Below are 25887 nucleotides of genomic sequence, written 5' to 3' on the forward strand. Positions count from 1 at the left end.
TTGTGAGCATCACTCCTTGAGACTCTGTTGTTTCTATTTAAATTGACAGAGAACTTCAAAACAAGTGTGAAGAAGCAGCACAACTGCTACAGAGCTTCTGGATGACAGATGCTGCTAAATGCCTGTTTTGCCTCAAAGATTACTTCAGTTTTCAAAGAATTGAGGTGAGAGGAGGTGGGGATCGGTTCAGGAAAGTTCATACAGTGCTGAACACAGCCTATCAGTTTAATTTTTGTTTTCTGGTTTTTGTTGCTCATTTCTAAATCAGGCTTTACATTTAATTTATTAAAGCCTGAAGTTTGACTAATAAGGACCACTTTTGATTTTGACTATGCAAGAACAGAGTGAAGACTGGTACAAAGAAAATTCACTGTGTAAACATCTTGCCCAAGAAAGGAAGGTTCACCCTTTCTCCAGCTACAGGATCTGTAAGTACAAGAAATTTGTTCTCTTCAAAGATTTAAACTCCCAGGTTTTAAGATGCTATTGTAGAACTGGTTGTTTACGGCTTTTACATGAACATATGGGGAGAAGTTTGACTGAAATGGTCCTACAATCAGTGTATCCTAGCATGTATGAAATACTTTGAATAAAGGAGTTCCTCTATGACCCCATTTATGTGACTCATGTTGCTGCTTTTCACTAATGAAAACAAAACTGATCTGAAATTTGCATGAGTGTGGTGTCTGGGGATAGCAGTCTCATGAAATCAAAATGATGCAGGCTGCCTCTGATTTTGCTAAGAAAAATTAGAATTTAGAAGGAAGAATCTCATGGAAAATTAAATATAAAAGCAATCAGAGTTTTCTGAAATTTTAAGAAGTCCTACTTTTCCTTGGAGATATTTTCTGAGTCAAAGATCTTCACTTCTGTTTATTATCAATGAGGACTAGGGGTTCAAGAGGCTGCAGACAGACAGCCCAGATTGAAATAAGCCTGAAGGAGTCCTGATATTGTCTCTCAAGTATTGTAACATTCACAAGGGGAGCTTTTTCCAGGTCAGCATGTCTATAAGCCAAAGTGGGGCTGATCCATAGATCTACAAATGAGATGCTGCCAGAAAGATAGCAGTCATCTTGCCAGTCTTTCACTTACACTTAGATGGCATACTAGATATCTAGAAGTTTTTCAGCAGAGAAGTTTTCATTTGCACCGTTTCTGCCTACCAAACCCAAACTGATTTAACTTTAAGCCCTATTGCTAAAGTGGCAAATATATTTAAAGGAGAAATGGTAACAATACAATAGTTCCAAAAAAGAAGTTAAGACAAATAAAAAAGAGCAGCCCTATTAAAGAAAAAGTGGTGTGATGAATCACTTCTTTGTTCAAACCATCCCTTTAATACAGAACAGAATACAAGAGTTAGAACAAAAATGCTTTAAGTTTTGCATTCTCAGCAATGCTTTCTCTTTTTTCACTTTAAACCATCTGTAGTCCTTTGTAGCCATATACAGTATGCAGCAGAGCTATTTGGAAAAGATTCATCTATCAAGTTTAACAACTTTCTGGTGTAACTTCAGAGAATTTTATTGCTTATTCATGTGGAAATGAGTACACCCAACTTGTTTTGCCTGGTTTTGCTACTTTTGCTAGTTTGCAAGGCTGTTCTGGTAGCTGCAAATGGCTTCTCAAGTGACATTTGCTGACATTCAGTGGTGTATATTTATCAGTATTCTTCACCTCACTTCTGTATGTGTAATCTATTTTATTTTGTTCTTCATAGCAACCTCCTTTTCACTGTCCATGCCTTGAAAATGATAAATGGCAGAGTGGCATATTTCCCTAGCTGCACTAAAATGTCACTGTGAAAAATCTTTAATGGACTAAGTGTAGCTTTTCAGGTTGTAACTTGTCAAGTTATGGAGAAATTCTAGAGTTTCTCCTTAATCCACCATTCTTTGGAACCACACCACTGCAGGCACAGACTAATTATAAGTTACACCAGTCAAAGCAGGACAAAAATAAGTGAAGTAGAAACCGTTTGATCAAGATTCATTTTATACGTGCTTGTCCTGTATTACCTGATTTCCTCTGTTTAGGCTTAATACCTGAATGTGCCTTGCCATTTACATATGAATATGCGTGTATGCTGAGATCTGTGTTAATTTAAAGACTTTGGTTATCACTGTAATGCTGAATGCATTCATACTGCTCCTACATCTAAGGGTGCCATAAGAAACCCTCTACACTGACCAAAGTAATAGCACACATTAAGAAAGGGTTTCTGTTGTGACTAAAACGAACACTGAAAATGGATGGGTGAGAGGAAATATAGCTGCTACTTTATTTTAGATCAAGTACCAAAAAATGGAGTAAGAATAGGTGACTTAGACTTTAAGTCCGCCTCAGAAATAAAATGTATCTGCCTTGGACTCAGGGACCTAGGAGACCGTCCTGCTTTCAGGTCTCTTTTCCTATTTTAGTACTCCCCATTTATCTTTTTGGATATAGTGCTCAAGCCCACAAAATCTATGTGTAAGAGAAAAGTTTTTGAGAACATTCACCTCAAATCTGACAGCAGATGGTACTTGGGAGTCACTTTTCTTTAGTTTTCCCTGCCTTTGCAATGAATACTTAGAAGAAATATCTCAGTTCCTTGGAAATAGAGAGTTTTCAAAAGAAACCCGCTTCCCTTTCCTGTGATCTTAAAGCATCATCCTCAGATTTTTCCCTCATCTAAGAGCTAGATAATGCAAAAGGAATGAAATGCTAGAAGCAACAAGAACATGTGTTTTGCAGCAATGCTGCATTTTATACGACAAAACATAATTCTTTTTGATGCTGAGGGACAACAGCACCACTCTAGTTCTTTCTACAAAGTAGGAAGCAGCCAAATTTATTTGTATGCGATTTTTCTGCTACTTGTGCATAAATGGCATTTTCTTTAACAGTGAGGACAAGGGGCCATAAATCTTGAAGTACCATGGAGCACAGAATACTCACTTAACTTCTTATAAAGAGACAGATTGCAAGTGCTTTAGGGAAGAATTTGCCTTCCTCTTCTCCCATTCTGTACAACAACTTCCACCTTATTACAAACTTGCTATTACCAAGGCCTACGCACTCTTATAAGCTTACCAATTCCACAGGGCCCACATTTTCATCCTTAGGATTAAGTGTTCAAATACGCCATGATGGCTTTTGTTGAGGATGTTACTTTAAATCAGTATGCCTATAAAGTCTACCTACTGAGGAAAAACCTCTTTTCTCGCTAACCTTAAAAATCATGCCAGTCTTAGGAAAAGTGTGTTGTGAGTAACATTTTCAGTGCTTATTTACTGTGTAGATGTAGATCACCTGGTATTTTGCATTGGAGTAGAGTTCAGATCTCATTTTGTTTCAAAGGCAAAATTATAGAGAGAAGAAACATCTTCTACCTCAGATACCAATAGCAGGGGGAAGGTTTTTGCATACCAAAAAGAACTTGTGTCTGCAAGGTTTTTTTTTTTTTTTTACTTTTTTTTTTTCCACCTAATTAAAGCCGTTGGTCTAAGAGAAGGTACTGCCTCTTCCTGCAGTCCTTACCTTATTTTTAGACCATACAGTTACAACAGCAGTGGTATTATCATACTTTGCATGACCTGTAGATGCAAGCAAAATAAACCCCTAAAGCTTTTGAGATTAATTCTTATCATGCCTGCTCTTTATCTGCAGTTGACAATGGAGGATGTCCTGGATGTCAATGGAGGCTCCATGCTTGGATCTACAACTTTGTAGGCTTTCCCATAATGCTGTCCCTAGAGGACAAAGTTCATTCTGTGGCTCTCAGCAGTTTACCTTGAGTTAAGTTTACTGGGTTAACTACCTGTCATAGTAAAAGCCAGATGCATATATTCTGCTACCACTACACACAAACATTTAAGGAGCTCTCAAGAACCTTGAGGTCCTCTATTGCTTTCAAGAAGCTTTCTGCTCACTAAGAGGAGTGTGAATTCAGCTGCTGACTAGGGTCAGAACATGACTATCAGAGTTTAGCCTGTAACGTCCTGGCACTGCACCAGCCTTTGGAAAGGTAGCTGTCTGCTCCACAGGCACAAGTCAAGCATAACCTGTACTTCACTTTTCTTCAGAGACATTCACTGAAAGCTCTTTGGGTCTGAGGAAGCAAATCAGCATCAAGCCTTCATGCAGAAGTTGCCAGTCTGTCACCTATTTTGTAGCATGGCGTTGCAAAGACTTCAGCTTTTCACATCTACTACATTTGGTTTGACTCTTTATGGTCTTTCAAATACAACTGTCTTCTAGGTGCCGAAATGTCACAGGGGATGGTTTGGCTTTGTGAAAAGACAGGGAAAAAGTGGAAATAAAGCAGCTTCCCTGAAGGCTTATTTAGAAGATACACTGTTGCTTGTGGTTTGTTTCCCATGGAGGACATAATTTAATCTAGTGTTTGACATGTATGAAGATACAACCCCTGCTCTTTGCCAGCATCAAAAGATATACTCAAAGATCTACAGCCCATGTTGCATGCAGAGATTATCAAATGCTGCAGATTAAGCACATCTAATGTCGCTGAGACCAAACTGGGTATTGTATTATCCTTTTTATCATCCTTTTTATTCTTGCATGTACATGCAATGCTTCACTTGAAAAACAAAATACTGAAATAAAATCAGCACACATTTTTCCTTCTGAAGTGGTCTACCTGATAATAAAATTCAAGTACTTCCTTCTGAAACATACTTTAGAAAGGGTCAAAGCTACAGCAGTAAAAGAAAGATTCAGTCTGGCCTTTACAAAAGCACTTGCCTGGGTGCCTTATTTTACTCCATTTTGGTGGGAACAGAGCTAAGGCATCACCACAACCCAGAGTAATTTCACACATGAGCATGGCTAGATTTCCTGGTGAACATTTAAGGGTGTTACAGCCCCACTCCTGCATCCTTGCTAGATTACAGGCTAAACTGTGGCCAAGTCTCTGCTCTGCTCTCTCCACACGTTATAGGTGCAATCATCTTTGTGTAAATCCCTTTGTGGATCTGTGCCTGAGTGTTTTTGAAAATCCCACCCACATGGGACACCCGTAGGTCAAATGAAAAATTGCATAAGCTATTAACTAAAGCTACAGTTTATGAAAAGTTATCCACAAGAAAAGTACACAGGTTAGTGCTGCTCCAGGGCATCCTTAAATCACACTTCAGCAAGTTATAAAGTTATCTTTGGAGAGCAATCATACCTAGTTGTCAGCCCTGTAAGGATAGATTTGTCTGTCTCCGACATGTCAGTTGTCGTCTTTGCAACTTCATTGTGACTATGATATTTCAGCAGGAGGTAACTACCACTATTTCTCTGCCTGAAAAACCACAGAACTTTTCTCTGTAAACATTTTTTACCCTGGGTATTTCCCCATCACAGGGCTGCATCTCTGAATTCACCTACATGTTTGCTTAACTCTCACTCACAGGTCAGTGCTTGTTTGCCTCAAACTTTTTTCTTTTTAATCTCAATTTATGTAACAGAATGTTCATGAGTAAACCTTTTGCCCACAAAATACTCCATGGTTCATTGTTTTTTTTCTAGTCATGTCATTTAAAATAAGATTTTTTTTTTGTTTGTTTCCAAGTAACACAGGTTATCAGCTTGTGCTGGACAATTAACTGTCTTCATCAAGGAGCTTAATCTAGTGTTTTGTTAGTAATTTGTACTGTCGATGCAATATTTTTGTTGAGATTTCTTCCAGGGTTTGACTCATTTCTCCATATATTTTCCTGGAATATTCTTTGGCAAGCTGGAAAAACGATTTGTTCTGGCTGAGTCTGAAGTGAACAGTTAGAGAATAGAAACTCATGGAGTGAGCTTAAGCAAAATTAGCTTCCACAGAAAGAGGCCTTAATTTTCCTGAAAGGTCAGCACAGTGGCAATGCTGATACCAGGCAGCAGACTCTGTCTTGATTTCAGTTACACTGAAGCCTGAAGCCTCACCCTAGGTTCACAGCCAAGCACACAGAATTGGCATTTGGTAGACAAAGCCTACAGAGAGAATAGTGTGTAATCCAGTACAAATCTTCAGTCTAAGGTGATATAATATTCCTGATAGTCTTAACTTTTGTACAAAATGGCTCCTGGAGACACATTTACAGTTTCCATTTCAGCAAATTATGCTTGGCATGGTTTTTGGAGGTGCCGCACGGATAGTGCCATCATACTCAGCTGCAAAGTGACCATGTGAATTGAATATGACTCTCAGGGTTAGATACAGGCTATTTCAGACTGATAGCCAGTAAGAAGCTGAAGTCAGACTAGTAATGGGAGAAAATACATCTTCCCTCCAGTACTGCCATTCTGGTGTTTCTGCAGTGTTCGGCAGAATTAGCAATTTGTGCTGGCATATAGTGGAGGTCTGCTTTGTAACAACAAATATTTTCTTACAAAACCCGACCTTTCTAAAGTGTTTCTTTCTTCAGAGCGTTCCACCAGAGTTAATATGGAATTAATGTTCTAAAAGCTGCAATAGTATCACTTCTGGAAATTCTTGGTTATTTCCTTTCTCTCATTACAACACACCAAAACTTACTGAAGTCCCATACCACTTTCGCCTTAATTCCATGCTGTAATTTCCTGTGGTGTCCACTGAACTTTGCTACTATTTCCTTTGGTTTACTGATCACATTATTCCCTTTGCCCACACCTGCCTACTCTCATCTCCTTCCTCCTGCTGGAGCCAACATGTTTTTACTAATCACCTGGAAAGCCTTTCTATTTCTCTTTGAAATTATTGGGGAAATAACTCCTCTTTCTTTTCATCATTAACTATCCTCAAATATTTGCTCATGATTTATTCTGAAGTTGTCTGTCTCCTCTAGACTGTAACTGTTTTACAAGATAAAATGGCCGATCTCACTATTAACAGTTTGAACAATCTGCCGGATTCAGAGCAGAACTGAGACTGAGTAAACCCACCATGAAACTTCCCAGGATTTCACTGAAGCTCCAGTTCTTTCCTGTAGCAAACACAAGTGCTTTTAGAAGATCTGTTTTTTATACAAGCAAACAAACACAACAACAAAAGAGAAGTACAGCATGTGATCTCCTCTAGCATACTCAGCTTCAAATTCCTGACCTGCTGTCTCTCTTAACTACAGATGACTGACAATTCACTCACAGCCCTGCAGTTATCCTAGGGCAAGGTGCACTCCACAGCTCCCGCTGGTGATGATCTACTTCCTATAACAATGCATTCTTTAGAGTTGTTATCTGAATTTGCATCCTCACAACTTCACTGCAGAACTACACTGAAAATGAGCTGCACTTTCTAATGAAAATTCATTTCATTGAAAAATTCCCAATCAGCTCTAATTTGGAAGTGCAAGCTGAGCTCCCACTGTGAGACACATATCTTAAGAGACAGATCTTGCTGTGAAGGGCTGGCAGGTTGGAGAGATGAAGGCTGAGAGGAAAAGCACAATAGAAAGGTGAAATGGCTTCCTCAGAATCACGCAATGGGTCAGTGGCAGTTTTAGGTCTTCCTAGTGCAAACCACAGCCCATGCTACCTCTCACATCCTAAGCTTACAGACAAGCTGTGCTTTCCCCCGGACATCTTTTCATTAACTGGATTATTCTTGCATGTAGCTTAACGCATGAGTGCACAAGTTCAGCAGGTCTGAACTTTATTGCTTATGTGGCATCATGCACATCTATGGCACCATCAAAAACTTGGAGGTAACAGATAACAAGGATGTCAGGGTAAAACGCTGAAAAGGCAAACCCTGGTACACCAGCACAGGCAAGGAGACAAGGAAAATCAAGTACTGTCCAAAATAAAGTGTGTCAGCTGCTTTGAGCAAGGTAAGAAATATCACTCATGTTTCACAGTTTGGAAAATCTTGCAGAAATTGATGCATCTGTGCATATTGTTAAGCCAATGTTGTGGTTACAATATGATGCCTTACTTAAAATTAAACTCCCTTCAGAAGCTTCCCCATGTCCCTAAGACTCTTTGAGAATTTTTGTTCTAATAGCAGTTTTTTCCCCTTCTGGTCTTGTACTGATTAGTAATAGCATATTAGGGAAACCTTTTGTATATTATAAATAGTGTAACAATGTATTTTGTATGTTTTTCCCAGGAGCTTTCTGAAACGAAAATTTCTCTTTGAGGACAGCTGGTCCATGCCCCTGAGGAAAAAGATGCTTATGGCAAGGCTGAGGTTAATGATTTTAATTTACAGTTTTTGTGGCAATAAAATTTTTCCTTCTGCAGAAATCTCTCTCTGTTGTATTAAAAAAGCAAAGATAGAAAAATAAGGCTTTACATTTTATTACTCCCAAACCTGTTTAATTTTATTTTATCAGATCATGTTGGTATGTTAATAAAATAATTGACATTCTAAACATGCATGGTGAACTTGAATAGCAAAGTGAAGTTTATATATGTAATCAAATCTACTCAGTAATTCTAGTGGAAGATGCAGAAATGTTTTCCAACCAATATTTCCTTGACTTTTGAAATTAATATACATTGCCTAAGTCCTCATTCTTGTGGATCCATTTTCTATACAGATCCAAACAATTGAATTTCTTTGTGTGAATGTTTGGAAATGTTGAAAAGGAAAAATTCACCACAAGGTCACATGGGCAAACTCTTCTTGCTAGAAGTGCTTTTACAGAAGTTGTAGGTGGGTCATAAGACCAGTTGTATTATAATTTCCAGAACCATATAATGTATTTTCAGGAATATTTGAATGTATTATGAAAATGCTACCATTTCTCATTTTTGCCCCTTACACAACACTCAGTCCTTCCTTCTGCATGAGATCACAACTTAAAGCTTGTCTAGTTCCTTTGAAAAGTTTGAACAGGAAAAAAAACCCCAAAACTAAAATAAATGATGAAAAGCCTCTCCATAGTGCTATGTGGTTTGAAAACCAGACAGGGAACTGTGATGCGAGAGTGGCCTGTAGACTGGCATCATTCAGGTGTAGGAAAGCAGCAGGATGGCATGGTAGGAATGGGAATAGGGTCATTGGAGAGCAGTGGAGGTGCTGACGAGACACTTGAAGAGACAGCACAGAAGTGAGTTATGAAAAGAAAGAGGCTGAGGAAGAACTGTTGGGAGGACACAGGAGCAGAACAGGCAGTTGTGAAGAGCCCATAAGACCATGAGGGCATTAAGTGATTCTGCGAGGCTCTGCTGCTGTTAATTCTGGATAACGTAACCTCTCTGGGTAACATTCTGGGAAGTTGCCTGAAGAGAATTCACGGAACATGGTTTGTAATCTTTCTATATATTTATCACTAAACTCTGTACGTTTTCTTTAAGCAACTTTCTCCAGTAGTTACTGCTTGGGGACCTGGCCAAGAGAGAACAATTGCAGATGGGCTTTCAATGGGTAGCGGGGTCGGCAGAGAGGAGGTGAAGGCAGTGCCCCAGAGTTTAAGTGCCTTGAGTCTGCAGTGTGTATCAGGAGTGACTCTGAAACTTTCCACCCCTTGGAAGATTTTCTGTCATCAGGAAACATGAATAAGACTGGAGTCCAAGAGGGAGACTTGAAGGATTCGACCAGGAAAAAAAGATGAAGATGTGAATACTCCTGTTGATCGGCTGAGATTTTTTAAGCTTTTGCTAAATAGGATGGTTTTTTTATTGCTAATAATAGAAAAAGAAGTAGAAAAGTAAGTGTAAAGTCACCCAGGTGTCACAGCATTTTTATATATTTTCTCAGATCATGTTAGCTGGAAATCTCATTTGAGATAAGACCTACTTTTCAGTGATGTGGCTCCTATTAAGTTATTCTAGAAACCGGGATATGATGGTTTCACTGTGAACAAACTTCCCTTCTAAATTATAATTCAACATTTGCACCATATTTAAAAAAACTGTAGAATGCTGATGGAAGAATGTTATTCTTGCTATGAGATAGTGAGCAGCAAATAAGCTTATTTAACATGGAAATTCACCTTTCCCAATGTATTTTTCAATTTCTACAAGTATATTCAGGATATTGTGTGTAGCTTCTCTGCTCTGAAAATTCCATGGGTAAATTTACATGGATTTTTTTTTTTTTTTCAGGGGAAAGTTGCAGCTGAACAAAACTTGTTCTTTCAACCAAGCAGCAAATGAACAGTGTAAATCCAGAGCTGGTAGTTCTTGTGCTGTAAATCCACATCAATTCAACTAAGATCAAGCACTTCTGAATACTAAATTCACACTAGTGTAACTCAGAGTAGAAATGGGCCTTTCTTTTTGAACTCTTTGGAGTCTGAACTGAAAAAATAAGTAGCAGGGTTTAACCTTTAAACTTTTCACTGACCTTTAAGCAGTTCTTTGGTTTATACCTGCCCTCGTTAATCTGAAGCCACTTGCAAACATAACTGGCATTCCTGGTTTTTTTTTGAGTATGCCTTACACACATTATAGAATGGATTAACTTTTAGAAAGTTTGGCTCCTGTTCATTATGAATTTATAACAATTTTAAGTGATATTCATATTTACAAAGAATTTTATATAGTTAGCAGCAACACAAGCAATCCTTAGTGTCAAAGTGCATTACTTAGGTAGTAGACAGATGTAACTCTAAACTCCTGGAGTGGCAAATCCAGATATTGATCAAGATTTTATTTACATGTAAAGAAGTTGAATATTAATTCATATAATTAATGCATATGAATTAATAATTAATATGAATATTAATGCATAGAAGTTGTATATTAATATAGAACTCTAGGAGGACCAGATGTTTTAATACCTCTTTCCAGAAGAGGTAAGTAGAAAATTTTCCACCAACACCCCAAACTAACCAGACAGGGTTTTTTTCCTTCTTCAGCTTTGTTTTCTTTCATCCTATTCACATCAGTATTTTGCATGCACTTTTTCTCACATACCCTCCCCAGACATATCCCCACTTCTGCCTATTGAGTTTAAACTGCAGGTGCAAATGACATAAGATGAACCACCAATTTCTCTTGGACAACATTTCAACTTGCTCACATACTTGCAAGATTTTAATTAACACCAGAAACATCTACTGCTTGGTACAGATAAAATAGTCTAAAAATGATGACAGGCATTTCCCCTTCTAGTTCACACTGTGATTGCAATGTATCTTTCCATTCACATGGAAATTTGCCTTCTAAGTGTGTTTTTCCTTAGTGGAAAAATATTATGGGTGGAGTACAAATTTATGAGAGGATCTATATGTTTAAAAACTAACTGCTACACCATACTCTTATTCAGATCAAGAATTTTCCTGCTGGAACGTTACAGCAACACAAAGACACATATGCACCATCCCTTACATTCAAGTAGCACAGAAGTACTGGGCTTAGAAATGGGCAAAATTTCAAACATATACTTTTGCATTGAAAAACAAAATTCTGCAAATTACTGACACAACCTAGCAGAGCAAAAACATTCAGACTGAGTCAGTGTGAAAAGCACCATTGCAGCTTTAGAAGACTAAACGTCTGGGATTTGTTTCCCTGCATAGTTTTGTCAGGACCTGACATTGTAAAGACATTGATTCTCATAGGATTTTAAAGAAATGAGGAGTTCATAAGCAGAAAGCAGACACTGAAAGGTCTTGTGATGCAGCTGGTGAAAAGCATCTGTATTTTATGTTGGATACTTATTTATTTAACAATTTGGAAAGCGCTATACGTTTTTTAAACATCACCTTATCTCCTGCTGTTACGTTTTGGAGAATGACTAAATCTCTGGAGAGGGGTCAGATCTGTAAATATTTTATGTTGCTAAGACATGGTATTCAGTGAATAAATGAATTACTGTGCTGAAATCCTTTACAGAGTATTTCTATGGCACTGCTTTAGTTAAGCATCAAGAACATAAGCATTTAACAATATTACTTTAAATTCAAAATGCATTGAAAGGGCTGAGATTGAATTTGTAAATGCAATCAAGAATAAAACATGTGCCTTGGATTACATGTCACTTTTCGGGATGTTTTGACATAACACATTTAGAAAATACTCTCCTGTGACTGAAATGATTAAAATAGATTTCAGTTATCTATGAATTGAAACAGAGTCAGTCCAGTTCTTGGTTAATTTGTTCTCTGCATCACAGTAAGCACCAGCTGACATGCTCGCTTGCATATCAGTGTGAAGGCCAGCTGCTTAAGGCTAAAGTGCTATTGTGTTACTTGTGTGAGTAATCCTATTAGCAGCAAGAGAATATAGGCCTGGATATATTGTAGAATGGTCAGAAGTGAGAAAATAACCTAACTTGCTTCTCATTTCTGAAGATGATCTGTCCAGCTATTTTAGACAGATCTGTTGTGTGATGGTACCAATATCTTCAAAGCCCCCATCCTCTTATCTTCTCTCAGGGGTACCAAAATCATGCCCGCTTCTCAATATGTTTTCATATAGAATCTTAGAATCATAGAATAACCAGGTTGGAAGAGACCCACCGGATAATCGAGTCCAACCATTCCTATCAAACACTAAACCATGCCCCTTAGCACCTCATCCACCTGTGCCTTAAACACCTCCAGGGAAGGTGAATCAATCACCTCCCTGGGCAGCCTGTTCCAGTGCCCAATGACCCTTTCTGTGAAGAATTTTTTCCTAACGTCCAGCCTAAATGACCCCTGGTGGAGCTTGAGGCCATTCCCTCTTGTCCTCTCCCCTGTCACTTGGGAGAAGAGGCCATCACCCTCCTCTCTACAACCTCCTTTCAGGTAGTTATAGAGAGCAATGAAGTCTGCCCTCAGCCTCCTCTTCTCCAGGCTAAACAACCCCAGCTCTCTCAGCCGCTCCTCATAAGGCCTGTTCTCCAGCCCCTTCACCAGCTTTGTTGCTCTTCTCTGGACTCGCTCCAGAGCCTCAACATTCTTCTTGTGGTGAGGGGCCCAGAACTGAACACAGTATTCAAGGAGCGGTCTCACCAGTGCCGAGTACAGAGGGAGAATAACTTCCCTGGACCTGCTGGTCACACCGTTTCTGATACAAACCAAGATGCCATTGGCCTTCTTGGCCACCTGGGCACACTGCTGGCTCATATTCAGTCGGCTGTCAACCAACACCCCCAGGTCCCTCTCCTCCAGGCAACTTTCTAGACAGACTTCTCCTAGTCTGTAGCACTGCACAGGGTTGTTGTACTCCAAGTGCAGGACCCGGCACTTGGCCTTGTTAAACCTCATGCCATTGGATTCTGCCCAGTGGTCCAGCCTGTTCAGATCGCTTTGCAGAGCCTCCCTACCCTCCAGCAGATCGACACTTCCACCCAGCTTAGTGTCGTCTGCAAACTTGCTAAGGGTGCACTCGATGCCTTCATCCAGGTCATTGATGAAGACATTGAACAGGGCTGGACCCAGCACTGAGCCCTGGGGAACCCCACTTGTCACTGGCCTCCAGCTGGATTTCGCACAATTTACCACCACTCTCTGGGCCCGGCCATCCAATCAGTTTTCCACCCAGGAGAGTGTGCGCCTGTCCAGGCCAGAGGCTGACAGTTTCTCAAGCAGAATGCTGTGAGAAACTGTGTCAAAGGCTTTACTGAAGTCCAGGAAGACCACATCCACAGCCTTTCCCTCATCCAGCAGCCAAGTCACCTTGTCATAGAAGGCGATCAGGTTAGTTTGGCAAGACCTGCCTTTTGTGAACCCATGTTGACTGGGCCTGATCACCCGGTTCTCTTGCATGTGCTTCATGATAGCACTCAAGATCACCTGTTCCATGACTTTCCCTGGCACTGAGGTCAGACTGACAGGCCTGTAGTTCCCTGGGTCCTCCCTGCGACCCTTCTTGTAGATGGGCACAACATCAGCCAGCCTCCAGTCCAGTGGAACTTCCCCAGTCAGCCAGGACTGTTGGAAGATGATGGAAAGGGGTTTGGCCAGCACATCTGCCAGCTCCTTCAATACGCTTGGATGAATCCCATCCGGCCCCATAGACTTGTGGGTGTCTAGTCGGGCTAGCAAGGTTCTGACTACCTCCTCTTGGATCATGGGAGCCTCATTATGCTCCTCTAGCTCCTGGGTTTGTACACAGATGGAACAACTTTCTTTACAATTAAAGACTGAGGCAAAGAAGGCATTAAGTACCTCAGCCTTTTCCTCATCCCCTGTATATAGGCACACTCAGCAAGGGAGTGTGTAGATGCTCAAATCCATTTGATAATATAACAAATATAAGGGTACACAGGACACTGCATATCCCTAAAAAGTACTTATTCAGGAAACTCTGTATAAAGTAGGGCCACAGAACACTGTTCCCAAAGAGCAAGCATGTCCATAATGGAAAATATACATCAGAAATTTAGGATTAAATTTACTTTTATTAAATCTATAAAAATTACTTGTATTAAATTTATAAAAAAATAATTTTCTTAAATTTATTGTTAAATTAATTACAACTTTTTCAGTATTAAATTTTAGTACTAAATGTAATACTAAATTAAAAATTATGTTTTAATCTAAGTAGACAAATCCTACCATAGAATCATAGAGTCATAGAATCATAGAATCGTAGAATCATAGAATGGTTTGGGTTGGAAGGGACCTTAAAGATCATTCAGTTCCAACCCCCCTGCCATGCGCAGGGACACCTCCCACCAGATGAGGCTGCTCAAGGCTCCATCCAACCTGGCCTTGAACAATTCCAGGGATGGGACAGCCACAACTTCCCTGGGTAACCTGTTCCAGATCCTCACCACTCTCATCATGCAGAATTTCTTCCTGATGTCTAATCTGCCCCCTTCCAATTTAAAGCCATTTACCCTCATCCTGCCACTACATGCCCTTGTAAAATGTCCCTCCCCAGCTTTCTTGTAGGCCATTTCAGGTACTGGGATGTCACTATAAGGTCGTCTTGGAGTTTTCTCCAGGCTGAACAACCCCAACTCTTTCAGCCTGTCCTCATAGCAGAGGTGCTCCAGCTCTCTGATCATCCTTGTAGCCCTCCTCTGGACCCGTTCCAGTAGTTCTTTAACCTTCTAATGTTGAGGATTCCAGAACTGGAAACAATACTCCAGGTGAGGTCTCACGAGAGCAGAATAGAGGTGAAGAGCCACCTCCCTCAACCTGCTGGTCATGCTTCTTTTGATACAGCTCAGGACACTGTTGGCCTTCCACGCTGCAAGCGCACATTGATAGCTCATGTCGAGTTATGTTCAAATTTGCTGCTGATGCTCGTGAGGTTGGCAGATATCTGAGAATGTCAGTGTTTGGTTTATTAAAAAACCGCCATACTTATACTGATCCAGGAGGGCAGTTAATATTGCTGGCTAATAATGACTTCCTCAGAACAGCATGGTTAATTCACTGATCAAATCACCTCTCTGTCCACCTAGGCAAACAAATACGAAAAATAGAAACAAATTATTACATTTTGCAAGGTTCTTAGTGCATGATGGGAGGATTGCAAAAATACTGAGGGAGAGACATAGAGCTTCCATGAAAAACACATTGCTTCATGCTCTCTGACACACATGATGTAATAGGAATAGGATAGAGGGAAAGAATTTGAATGTTATGGTTATGAAATTCAGAGCCTGGTTGTATAGCCTGATGATGACATGGACTTTGGCGGTGATTATGTATTCACCCTCTTAATTAATAATTGTAGATGGGTTAGTATTACATGAAGTTGCACCCTATCTGAAAAGAAAATGAGTACAGGCATGTTAAGGACTCAGCTAAAAGGTATTTTGATTTCTCTCTCCTTAGAGCTGGATCTCAGTGTTGATATACTACCATTTTAGCTTCACCAGATGAAACTAAGTTGGCCAAAGGCAAGTTCTCTTTCACACAGCATCCTGAGACTGGTACTAGCTGCACAAGATGACTGATAAGACTTAAGGTAGGTTTAGAAACGCGCTAAGGCAACCCCAGCATCAGCTATGCATTACCCACCTCTCCTGCTCTAAACTTTCTGCTTTCCATGGGTTATACCTGTATTCACTGGTGGACAGAGGACAACACCAGCCCAACTCCTTAGGCAATTACATTTATGGAACCCATGCATCTGAAAGCTTCATATGGGAAAATAAATTAGAGCCTGATCGCTCATACGCTAGGGAAAAGGCACTGACAGACAGGTGGGTACACTGGGGCGAAGAGCATCACCACCAAATTTTGTCAGAAAGAAACACCTTTCTGAGAAGTGTGGTCTGTGTACAACATTTTGGCAGCAGCTCCTCATGTGAGTTAGACGTTCTCCTGTCCTCCTTATTACGCAGGGCATGAGGAAGGAAGAGGAGGAGAAAGAGAGCTGCCCTGCTCTGCCAACCAGGTGGCTTCTCAGTCTGCGATACAGCAAGTACCCCAAGAAATTAAGGGTGAGAATTGAGGAGCTTTAACCTGCTTAAATCTCCAGTGCATCTTAGTCTTTATGTCCACTTCTGCAGAGACGAAGGGTGTAAGATTCGCTGTTCAAAAGACAGATACCAATAATGCTGGGGTTTGGTAATTGGTTCCTGTCTTCTCATAAGCTCATCTGAAAAAGAATAATAAAGAAGGGAAAACAATAAAAAATCCCACAATTTAACTTTGCTATAAGGCTTGACTTCATCCACTTAGAAACATTGAAACCCAAGTACATTCCAGGAAAATGGTTTCAGGAGACAGTATTCAATACATAAAAAGCTATACAAGTAAACTTCAAATATGAAAGTACCAGATCTTAAAGCCTGGAATTTAAAACTGCAGAGTGCACAGAATTAAAACCCTCATGGAGATGCTAAAATGTCTAATTCATTATTATTTCAAAAAAGATTAAAAAATAATTTCTTAACATTAAAGTGCAATCAAGCACTGAAGAAATTATTTAAACTTTCCATAGGAAAAAAGCACAGTCTAAAATGCTACAAGGGTATTGATGGCTATTAAATATTTACTTTTCTCTCTAGCTCACACTAGAAAGAGTAATTTGTATTTGGCAGAAACTGGCTGCAATTACATTAGTCAATCCAAAAGCCCAACTTGCTCATACAAAATGCAAACAAATTAGTTAAAATGGTCTAATTAGCAGACTGTAAAAATGCAAAGCAAGGCTGGCATAAAAATGTGTGCTAGGCAAGTATACTTTTACAAAATAAACAGAAAGACAAATATGAAATAGTCTAATAAATCTTAAGCAAAGGACCATAATATAAGCCCAAACATTTAGGGACTACGTACTTAAAAGAAAAGTTTCTATGGACTCTTAAGTATTTTTTTGCAACCCACCTTCAGTCATGAATACATGATTAATACCATACCTGAAGTTCTACTGGGATTTCAGCTGTGTGAGGCCAGGTTATACACGTTTTGTGTGGGTATGTACATGAACACAACTCCCAGTCAAGTTAATCAGAGTGCAAGGTAGGTTTGGAACATGCAAAGAATATAGGATGTAGCCTATGGAAGGAAAGTCAAGCCATTTCTTTACATGTTGTGTGTTTGATTTTATTTACACAATCAAGATAAATAACTGGAAGCATATGGAAATATGGGAACAATTAAGGTAAAAGATAATATGTATTTGTTCTTATGGGAAGTATAAACTATACGCATTGTCTATAAGTAGTCATCTTACTGGTTAAAAAGAATCACTACAATAACTGTATTATTGCTGTCATTGATATATTAAACCAAAAAGGGCATTAGCATCTCTCACTTTATAACATTGCTGTAATTTTTTAATCTGTGGGTTTTTAATTCCCTAGTTTATATAGTACAGGTATAATAGTCCATTATGATTCGTAGGCTATCATATGAAAGAAGCTATTGTGAGGTGTTGATCTGAATTTGTCTTCATATCCTCTCACCTCACCACGTGTTCTTCTGTGCTTCAAAATGTCTAGCTGTCTGGAGCCACATACTTTCTTCTTGCCACCTGACAGATGGCAGAAGGTAGGTGGCTTTGGCAAAATTAATTAGAAACGGATTGAAGAAACAATAACCATGAACACCCTCCAGCAAAAATATGATGTTATTTGGCAACAAGAACCATTGTGCAAATGCATTGCAGCAGCAGAAATATCCTGACTACCCTGAAGAAGAGGTCACCCAACAGAAAATAATCCTTGGCAAAAGGAGAGCTGTGTGGCCACAAGGTGTGGTCATTATCGCCATTACCACTTCTAACACATAACAGCTGACTCATTCAGTTATTTTCACTGGAATGGTTGATTGCAGCACCTTAACTCTCCCATGTTGTCCTGTTCTGCATATTGCCTCACTGTGCCAAATATGTTCAGTCCATCACTCTTTCTCACAAATTATCTGGTGGAGGAATATCTCGCTCTACAAAATATCCCTGCTGGTTTCAGTGCCTTTGGAAGAGTAAGATATTTTTGAATGTAAGAACAAAGTCCAGTGGTGATAGTTGAAAAATACAGATACTTCGCAGAGAAGATTAAAGAACGATGTCTTGTTATCTGTTAGTTGACTTAGTGCTTGACAAGTGGCTTTGAGACTGGTAACTAGCCACAGAAATTATGTTTTCCAATTTCTCACCTATCACCACATATTCCCATGTCACAGAATTTTCCATATACCGTGAATCTTGAATCCCACAGAGCTCCCTGATGATAACCGGATAGACCAAGGATGCTGGATATATGTGGAAGAAAAGGAACTGCTGGCATCATAAAGGGGCATTTAAGAGAATCAAGGCTTGAGGTATGAGGAAAGAAGAACCACCATGGGGAAAGTTCCATGATGTAGGGAAGAAGTTCCACTATGGTGTTTCGATATGTATTGCTTCACAGGTGTCATTGGTGAAAGACAGGAGATAGGATGGCTGCTCCATCTCTGCTATGATCACACTAACACACCTAGGTACTGCGCTTGCTCCATCTTTGCAGGAGTCATGAGACTGAAGAGAAAACTTCATCATAGCTTTCCAAGCTAGGGACTGCAATGCTTGGTGTCCTGTCTTTTGCTGCCTCTACTGGCATCCACAGTGAGCCTAGGTGAGCTAATCAACTTCCTGCCTGGCACACTGCTTTGTTCATTCTTCTCTATAGTGCTGGCAGATCTGTTATCCCCTAGTTGCCAAATATTAGGAGTGCCACAGATAGCTGAACATTTACAGTTTTCCTGGTAGAGATACGCATCCTGTGCATGCAATTCACCAGAGGCAAAAGAGCCAGGAGGAGTGTGACTCAGTCTGGAGAACTTCACTCTGGGCAAATCTCCCCATCTTATTGTTAAGTCCGAATCACTTGGTTAAACAGCCCAAGAGGAGACATGGCATACTCCCTACCACAGAACTCTGCTGGGAATAGCAGTGCAGTGTCTGTTCATAAACCAGCCTCATACATAGCCTACTTTCTGAGAAAACTTTATTCCAACTCTAGTTACTCCAGTGGGGAGACTTCCACTACATTTAGTGACTTTGGCTCATGCACAGATTGCATCTGATTGCTTCCATTTTTAGTGAATGTCCGATGGATAGGGTAAGGAGAGAAATGATACATATATGCAGTTTTTATAGCTCTAGTAAGCCTGTATGAAAAGATGTGAGTAGTGAGGGTTGAAACCCTGCAGGAAAGCTGAACAAGAGAACAAGGCGTTGAATAGGAAAGTGGATGGATGAGAAAGTGAAGACAACGACACAGGGAGAGAAAGTGATAGAGACAGAAAATGAAAGAAAATAAAAGACAAAAGAACAATATAAAGAAATAATGTAGAAAGAAAAAGAAAAGGCAAGTGACAAGGAAGACTAATTGAATATTTTGTTGCCTGAAGTGGTGTTTGTAGCTGAAATATGACAGTACAAATCAGGCTTGATTTCATGGATAAACACAATGTGTTCACCATTGGGAAAAGTATGAGGGAAACAAATAAGGAAGAAAGAATAAATGGTTCTTCCTTTTTCCTCAAGGAAAGGAGGTTACTGCTGGAGACCCACAGGAATCTAGGCTGAGTTCTACATTAACATGGAATTATTCAAGATAGAAAAACTAAAATGTATGTGAAGAATTAAAGAAATCCCCTCTTGATATTGTCTGAGTGACAAAGTATAAGTCAATAAATTCTGGTTCAATAATGATAATGTGTGTAGGGAAAACAAATACATCTGCATGGCGATGAGCACTAAATTAGCTATTTCATCTCAGGAAACATGTTGGAGAGTCTGATAAAGATGTCAGCCCAGTGCTCGACAGCAGCAAACCAATTAAGAATTATTAGGAAAATACTTGAGAACAAATCAGAAACTATTCTGCTGATATACAGCCTGTACTTTACAGTCACCTCACCTCAAAAACAATATTGGTAAACCTAGAAAAAGACACTAAAAGACAGAAGGAAAGGTCAGCTGCACTAAATGAGGGCTATTTAAATAGGTAAGACTTGTGTGTGGACAAGAAATGACCAAGGGCTAACATAGGGTGTTATATTTGCAGGAGACAGAGAAAAGGTAAATATGAAAGATTGTTACCTATTTATCACAACATAGGAACAAGTGGTACACAAGAAATTACTGGGGAACAAACGAGATGAAAGAGACTATTTTTTCACACACTGAGTAGCCAAGTGTGAGACTCATTGCCACAAAATGCTGAAAAGACTTAAAGTTAAATAAACTCGGAAAAGACTCAGTAAATTCATGGAAGGCAAGCCCTGCCACAGCTATTGAATGCAACATTCAGATGAAATAACTGGATGTATAACAGCAGCAAATAATGAATCACTGTATAGTTACTCTGGTTTTCTGGAGACAGAAAATTGGGAATTTTTTTTGGGGGGGTGTTGATCCAATCTGAATAGTCTTTTTGACAAGTGTATGAGATACAAACTAGAAAAGAAAATATAGTGCTTTTACGTTTGCATGGTATACAGAGAAGCTTTAAGGGATCTTAGCTAAGTAGGGTGCTGTGAGTAAAAATCTTGATCCATTTTTTTTTCCTGAAGAGAAGGGAGTTGCTCTACCTTTGGCTCTGTTGTAGCTTGAGAAACCTGCTGTACCAGGCTAGTTTCACATCATTTCATGTCCTACTTTCACAAGTCCTCTTTGCTTTGTTGGTTTCATTAACATTATGCTACTTAGAAAAATATTCATTGTGAAATTACACACGTGCATAGAAGATGGTAAAATAAACTCTTGCTCCCTAAGTCTAAAACACAATAATTTTTCCTTCACTGTTGTGTGGATCAAGCGGCTCTAGAGTTTGTGAAGTGAGCATAATTTATTCCAGACTCATGCTGGAATAATTTACGTTCTTGAGCTTTTGCAGGTTTATAGTCACCAGAGAGCTGTCTGCCTATTGGAGTTTTTACACATATTTTGTCTAAATCAACGCTCCAAATGCAACATCGAAGATGCAGTGCGTTTGTGTGGATTTGTAGCACTCCCTGGAGGACTCTATGTCTAAAACCCAATAAACATTTTACAGTTCTCAGGAAGTGGTTTTCATTATTTTTGATGCACGCAATATTGACCAGGTTTCTCATTTTAATGTCAGTGTTATTCCACAGGTAAAAAGTAATTGGAGAAAAACTTCTTGGAAGTGAATGATAAAAGTGAAAATTAATCTTTCTATACTTAGCTGCTGCTGTTTAATCATTATAAACCAATGCAGCAAACCAGAATATTCATCTATAAACAAAATGAATTTCATATTGATTGAAAACTACAGTGAGATTTTGACATTTGATAATCGAAACAAGTAAGAAGAAGACATAAGGAAACAGCTATTTTATTTCTTTCTAGATTTTTTTTTGCCTTTGTACACCTAGCATGAGTGTCACTGGTTAAGCTGATAATAGTTAATTCTTCATAAATCTCATTGTTACAACCAGTAAGCCTATGTGGAGATTAAAATTCCTAATTATTACTCTGAAGACAGTTGACATAAAGGACTGTCTGAACATGAGTTCAAGATCTCAAATTTATTCCTTAATCAGCAAAATGCTATTTCTAGAATGAAATGACTATGAAATGTTTCTGAAAGTCTGGTCAGAATCCATCACTGCAGATGCTGAACTGCAAACATACTGATGGTGTGCATGGCTACTGTTTACGGAGGTCTATGAATAATAAATAATCAAGATAAATAACCATAGTTAGAGCTATGCAAACAAATCAAGACTTCCTGCTCATGCATAGATACCCAATACTGCTCTTCTGCATGCTTTTTCTTTATTTTGTTTGTTTGTTTAAGTAGGAGAGAGTGAACACAAATTTCATCAGGCAATATTTTTAGGTTAGTTGGAAGTGTTTTGGAGGAAGATCACAAAGTGGATCAAATCCTCTGTCAGAGACTTGGTAATCACAGTCAGCAGGGGCAAGTGTGTTGCATGTTGCATATTGCACACATACACTGCCATGCAGATTGGGCCATTTTACTTCTGCAGCTGGCATATAGCTGCAGCACAGTCCAGACAGAAGATTACGTATGACTACTAATATATAATGCTGGAAGTTAGAGAGATTCAAGAGCAACAGTCAAAAGGTCTATGGTTACTAGGTTTTCTTTTTTTTTTTGCTCATGGGAATTTAATTTTTATTTTAAACCAAATTAAACGTGTAGGCAACAGCCATTCTTTTAAATTATTACAGCTCTTCTCAAGGCATACAGCACTATAGTGGCCTTCAGAAATGAAGAAACAAATACACCCAGGTTGTTTTCTTTACTTAATACAATTTTCATAAGTAGGGACATAGTTATCCAAAACCTTTCCAATAGATAAACCCCGTTTCATGATCAACAACTTGCCTCAGTATATGGTACATTCTAAGAGCTGAAAATACATGTCCTGCCATATAATAGCAGGTCCAGGATGCCCAGAAATGCAACCTGTTCCAATGCCTCACCACTCTCATTGTGAAAAAATTCCTCCATAACTCTAGTCTAAATCTGTTCCGCTCCAATTTAAAGCCATTACCCCCAGTCCAACCATTACAAGCCTTTGTAAAATGTCCCTCCCCAGAGGTGAGACTGACAGGCCAGTAGTTCCCAGGGTTGTCTTTTTTACCCTTTTTAAAAAATGGGCAGAATGTTACTCTTCTTCCAGTCACCAGGAATTTTTCCTGATTGCCATGACTTTTCAAGTATCATGGAGAGTGGCTTGGCAATCACATCACCCAACTCCCTCAGGACTCTGGGATGCATCTCATCAGGTCCCATAGACTTATATATGTTCAAGTTCCTCAGGTGGTCACGAACCATATCCTCCTCTACAGTGGTAGGAGCTTTACCCCCCTGGTTCCTATCTTGTTGTCCATTGACCCAGAAGGAGTGAGGAGAGTGATTGTCAGTGAAGACTGAGTCAAAAATGTTGTTGAGTATCTCAGCCTTCTTGTTGTCTATTGGTATGAGGTCACCTTTTTCATCCACCAGGGATGGTACATTCTCTTTAACCTTCCTTTTCTGATTGAGGTACATGTATAAGCCCTTCTCGTTTGCCTTCAATTCCCTTGCCAAGTTCAGCTTCAGCTGTGCCTTGGCCTTCCTAACCTCATCCCTACACAACCGGGCAGCATCCCGATACATGTCCCAGGTTCCCTGTCCCTTGACTCAGCCATGCTGGTCTCTTTCCTTTCCCGCCTGATTTCCTACACCTTGGGACTGAGGGCTCTTGTGCTTTATGGAAAGCATCCTTAAATATTTGCCAGCTCTGTTTTGCTTGCTTGTCCCCAAAGACCATGTCCCAGGGAGTTCTACTGAGTAACTCCTTGAATAGCTGAAAATCTGCTTTCCTGACATTTAGGGTCCTGACTATACTCCTCGCTTGCCCCATATCCCTCAGGACCTTGAACTCCACCAGTGCATGATGACTGCAGCCCAGGCTGCCTCCGATGTTGCTGTCACTGATGAGCTCACTTGTATTAGTGACCATCAGGTCCAGTATTGTGTCCTCTCAGGTGCGGGTCTCTATTAGCTGGATTAAGAAATTATCTTCCATGCATTCTAGGAATCTCCTGGATTGCATACAGGTGGCTGTGCTACTAGTAGATGCTAGATGCTTGGACTGAGAGGAGGAAGCAGGGTCTTAAAAATTACTGTCAATAAGTCAAAATAAAAGTATCACTCCAAAGGTATACATTTAGTATTCAAGTTAAGTCAACATTTTAGAAACTGATGATAGAGAGTGTTTCTTCCATGTAAAGCCCCCAGTTTAGGTTCTTTACTCAGCTCAGTTCTTTCTAGTGTTAATGTATCAGTATGACAATAAGGGTTTTTAATTCTCCAGAACTCTTGGCAATCATTCCACTAGCTCTTGATTCTGTCTCTAAATTAAGATAATTAAGACAATTTTGGTGTGACTCCAGATAGGGAATCCTTAATGCCAGATTCTATCTGAGCTCCAACCCCAAATTATGAAAATTTGTTCATAATGCACACACACAAACTCAGAATCAAATATCTGAGCAACAAACAGGGAGCAAAGTTGTGATGGGATTAAGCATCCCAAAATATTTGCATGGTGACTGTCAGAGAGCTGCAACTAATCCTTTCCAGCAATTTACTGTTGTGCTTCATTTTAAGTGAAAGCTTACATTTTGGAATTGGAGCTGGAAGTCAAAATCAGAAGCCTTAGGCTTTGATGCCTTGAAAGTTATGTTTAATTCAGTGTTTTCTCCAAACTAAACTTACACAAAGCAAAATTATGGCCTTTTATGGCTGGCATAGCTCTTAAGAATTTAAGGTCCCCTTTTTTTTAATGGTCTTGTTATTGATACCATCACCTCCAACCCGCTATAAACACTGCTAAGCCTATACCCAATCCTTCCTCTGCCTCTCTCTTGCAAAATGTTGACTATTGTAGAGTCCATTGAATATTTTTTATCAAGTATTTTTACCCCGAAGTTGGCAGATCATCACAGTTACTCCTTCAGGTATCTTGGAAGCTGGGAGTCACAATACTGGAGAACCTCCTGCTCTTGAGCAATGTCAAAAGAAAACTTTGCATATATCTATTAAAAAACCCCCAACAGTTAATGGCAAAGGATGTTGTCAAGCAAGACCACTGAGGCTTTTATTTCATCATTACAGTTTATAATTTATTTCAGAGACAGTTCTATTGTCGTATTTTCCGGTTTATTCAATACTGGAAGGATACTTGAGTTATACTCAGAAATATTTGTTTAACCTGAAATGAAACTGTGGCCTCATTCTACAGGAATTACTTTAACTTAATATTGGACCTTAAGTGTAGGACCCTGATTGGAATCAGGGAAGTTACATCAAGTGAAGCAGAAACAACACAGTAGGGAATCAGGCCCCTGACTGCATGAATGTTTGCTAGACAGCCTGTCTATTACATCTTTTTCTACACTGTGAAACTTAGAAAAGGAGTAAGAATGGAATACAAATGAAATAAAGTTGTCCTATTTTCAATTTATGCATGTGATACAATTTTTAGTGGAAAGAAAAAATGGAGCAAAGTTTGGGGATTCTAGCAGTGCCGGTTCTCTGCTCATTGTGTACGTCCTACACAATGTGTGAGAATGTGGAGATGCAAACTGTCTCCTTTTAAAAGGCCACATGCAGGAGCAGCCAGCTTGGACCTCATAAACTGTCATGTTAGCTACAATGCAAATTTTTATTACACTCTTTGTTTTACTAAGCACTAGCTTCATGCATACAGTGGTCAATAAAAAATAACCCACCAAAACAAACAGCCTCCCAATTTTCCCCATGTCTCCGTGGTCAGTATAACTAAATTATAAGCAAAAGCTTCTTTTATGACCTCAGTTAGCTTGTTTACATATAATAGGCACTGCTGAGTAGTACATCTGGTTAATGATTATCTTTTACATATTGATATTGGTACCTGAAGTGGGAACATGTCATTTCCTGAATATGATTACCATTTTGAAATCCTATGCGCAAGGGAAAAAACCTAATTCTATAAATTAAACAAGAAGTTCTGAGAACTTATACCCCCAGTTCACATCCAGATACTAATGCATCTCATTTACTTTGTTGCTATTCCCTTGAGTTATCTGTGTCATGCAGACCAGTCTTGCATGTCATGTTAACTATCCACTGAA

At 39.4% G+C, this 25887-nt stretch overlaps 1 long non-coding RNA gene across 2 annotated transcripts; it reads left to right on the top strand.

Annotated features, from left to right (window-relative positions):
- The first annotated feature begins 304 nt into the window (after positions 1 to 304).
- Positions 305 to 18775, top strand: LOC138718279 (uncharacterized). Of its 2 annotated transcripts, XR_011337044.1 has the most exons (5): positions 305 to 428; positions 8066 to 8146; positions 10638 to 10700; positions 15662 to 15759; positions 18749 to 18775. It is a non-coding gene; the product is annotated as an uncharacterized lncRNA (long non-coding RNA). The 2 variants fall into 2 exon arrangements; XR_011337043.1 differs by lacking the exon at positions 18749 to 18775 and having other exon boundaries at positions 15662 to 16103.
- Positions 18776 to 25887: the final 7112 nt, after the last annotated feature.

Source organism: Phaenicophaeus curvirostris, chromosome 2, assembly GCF_032191515.1.
Source record: "Phaenicophaeus curvirostris isolate KB17595 chromosome 2, BPBGC_Pcur_1.0, whole genome shotgun sequence".
NCBI classification, from domain to species: Eukaryota; Metazoa; Chordata; class Aves; order Cuculiformes; family Cuculidae; genus Phaenicophaeus; species Phaenicophaeus curvirostris.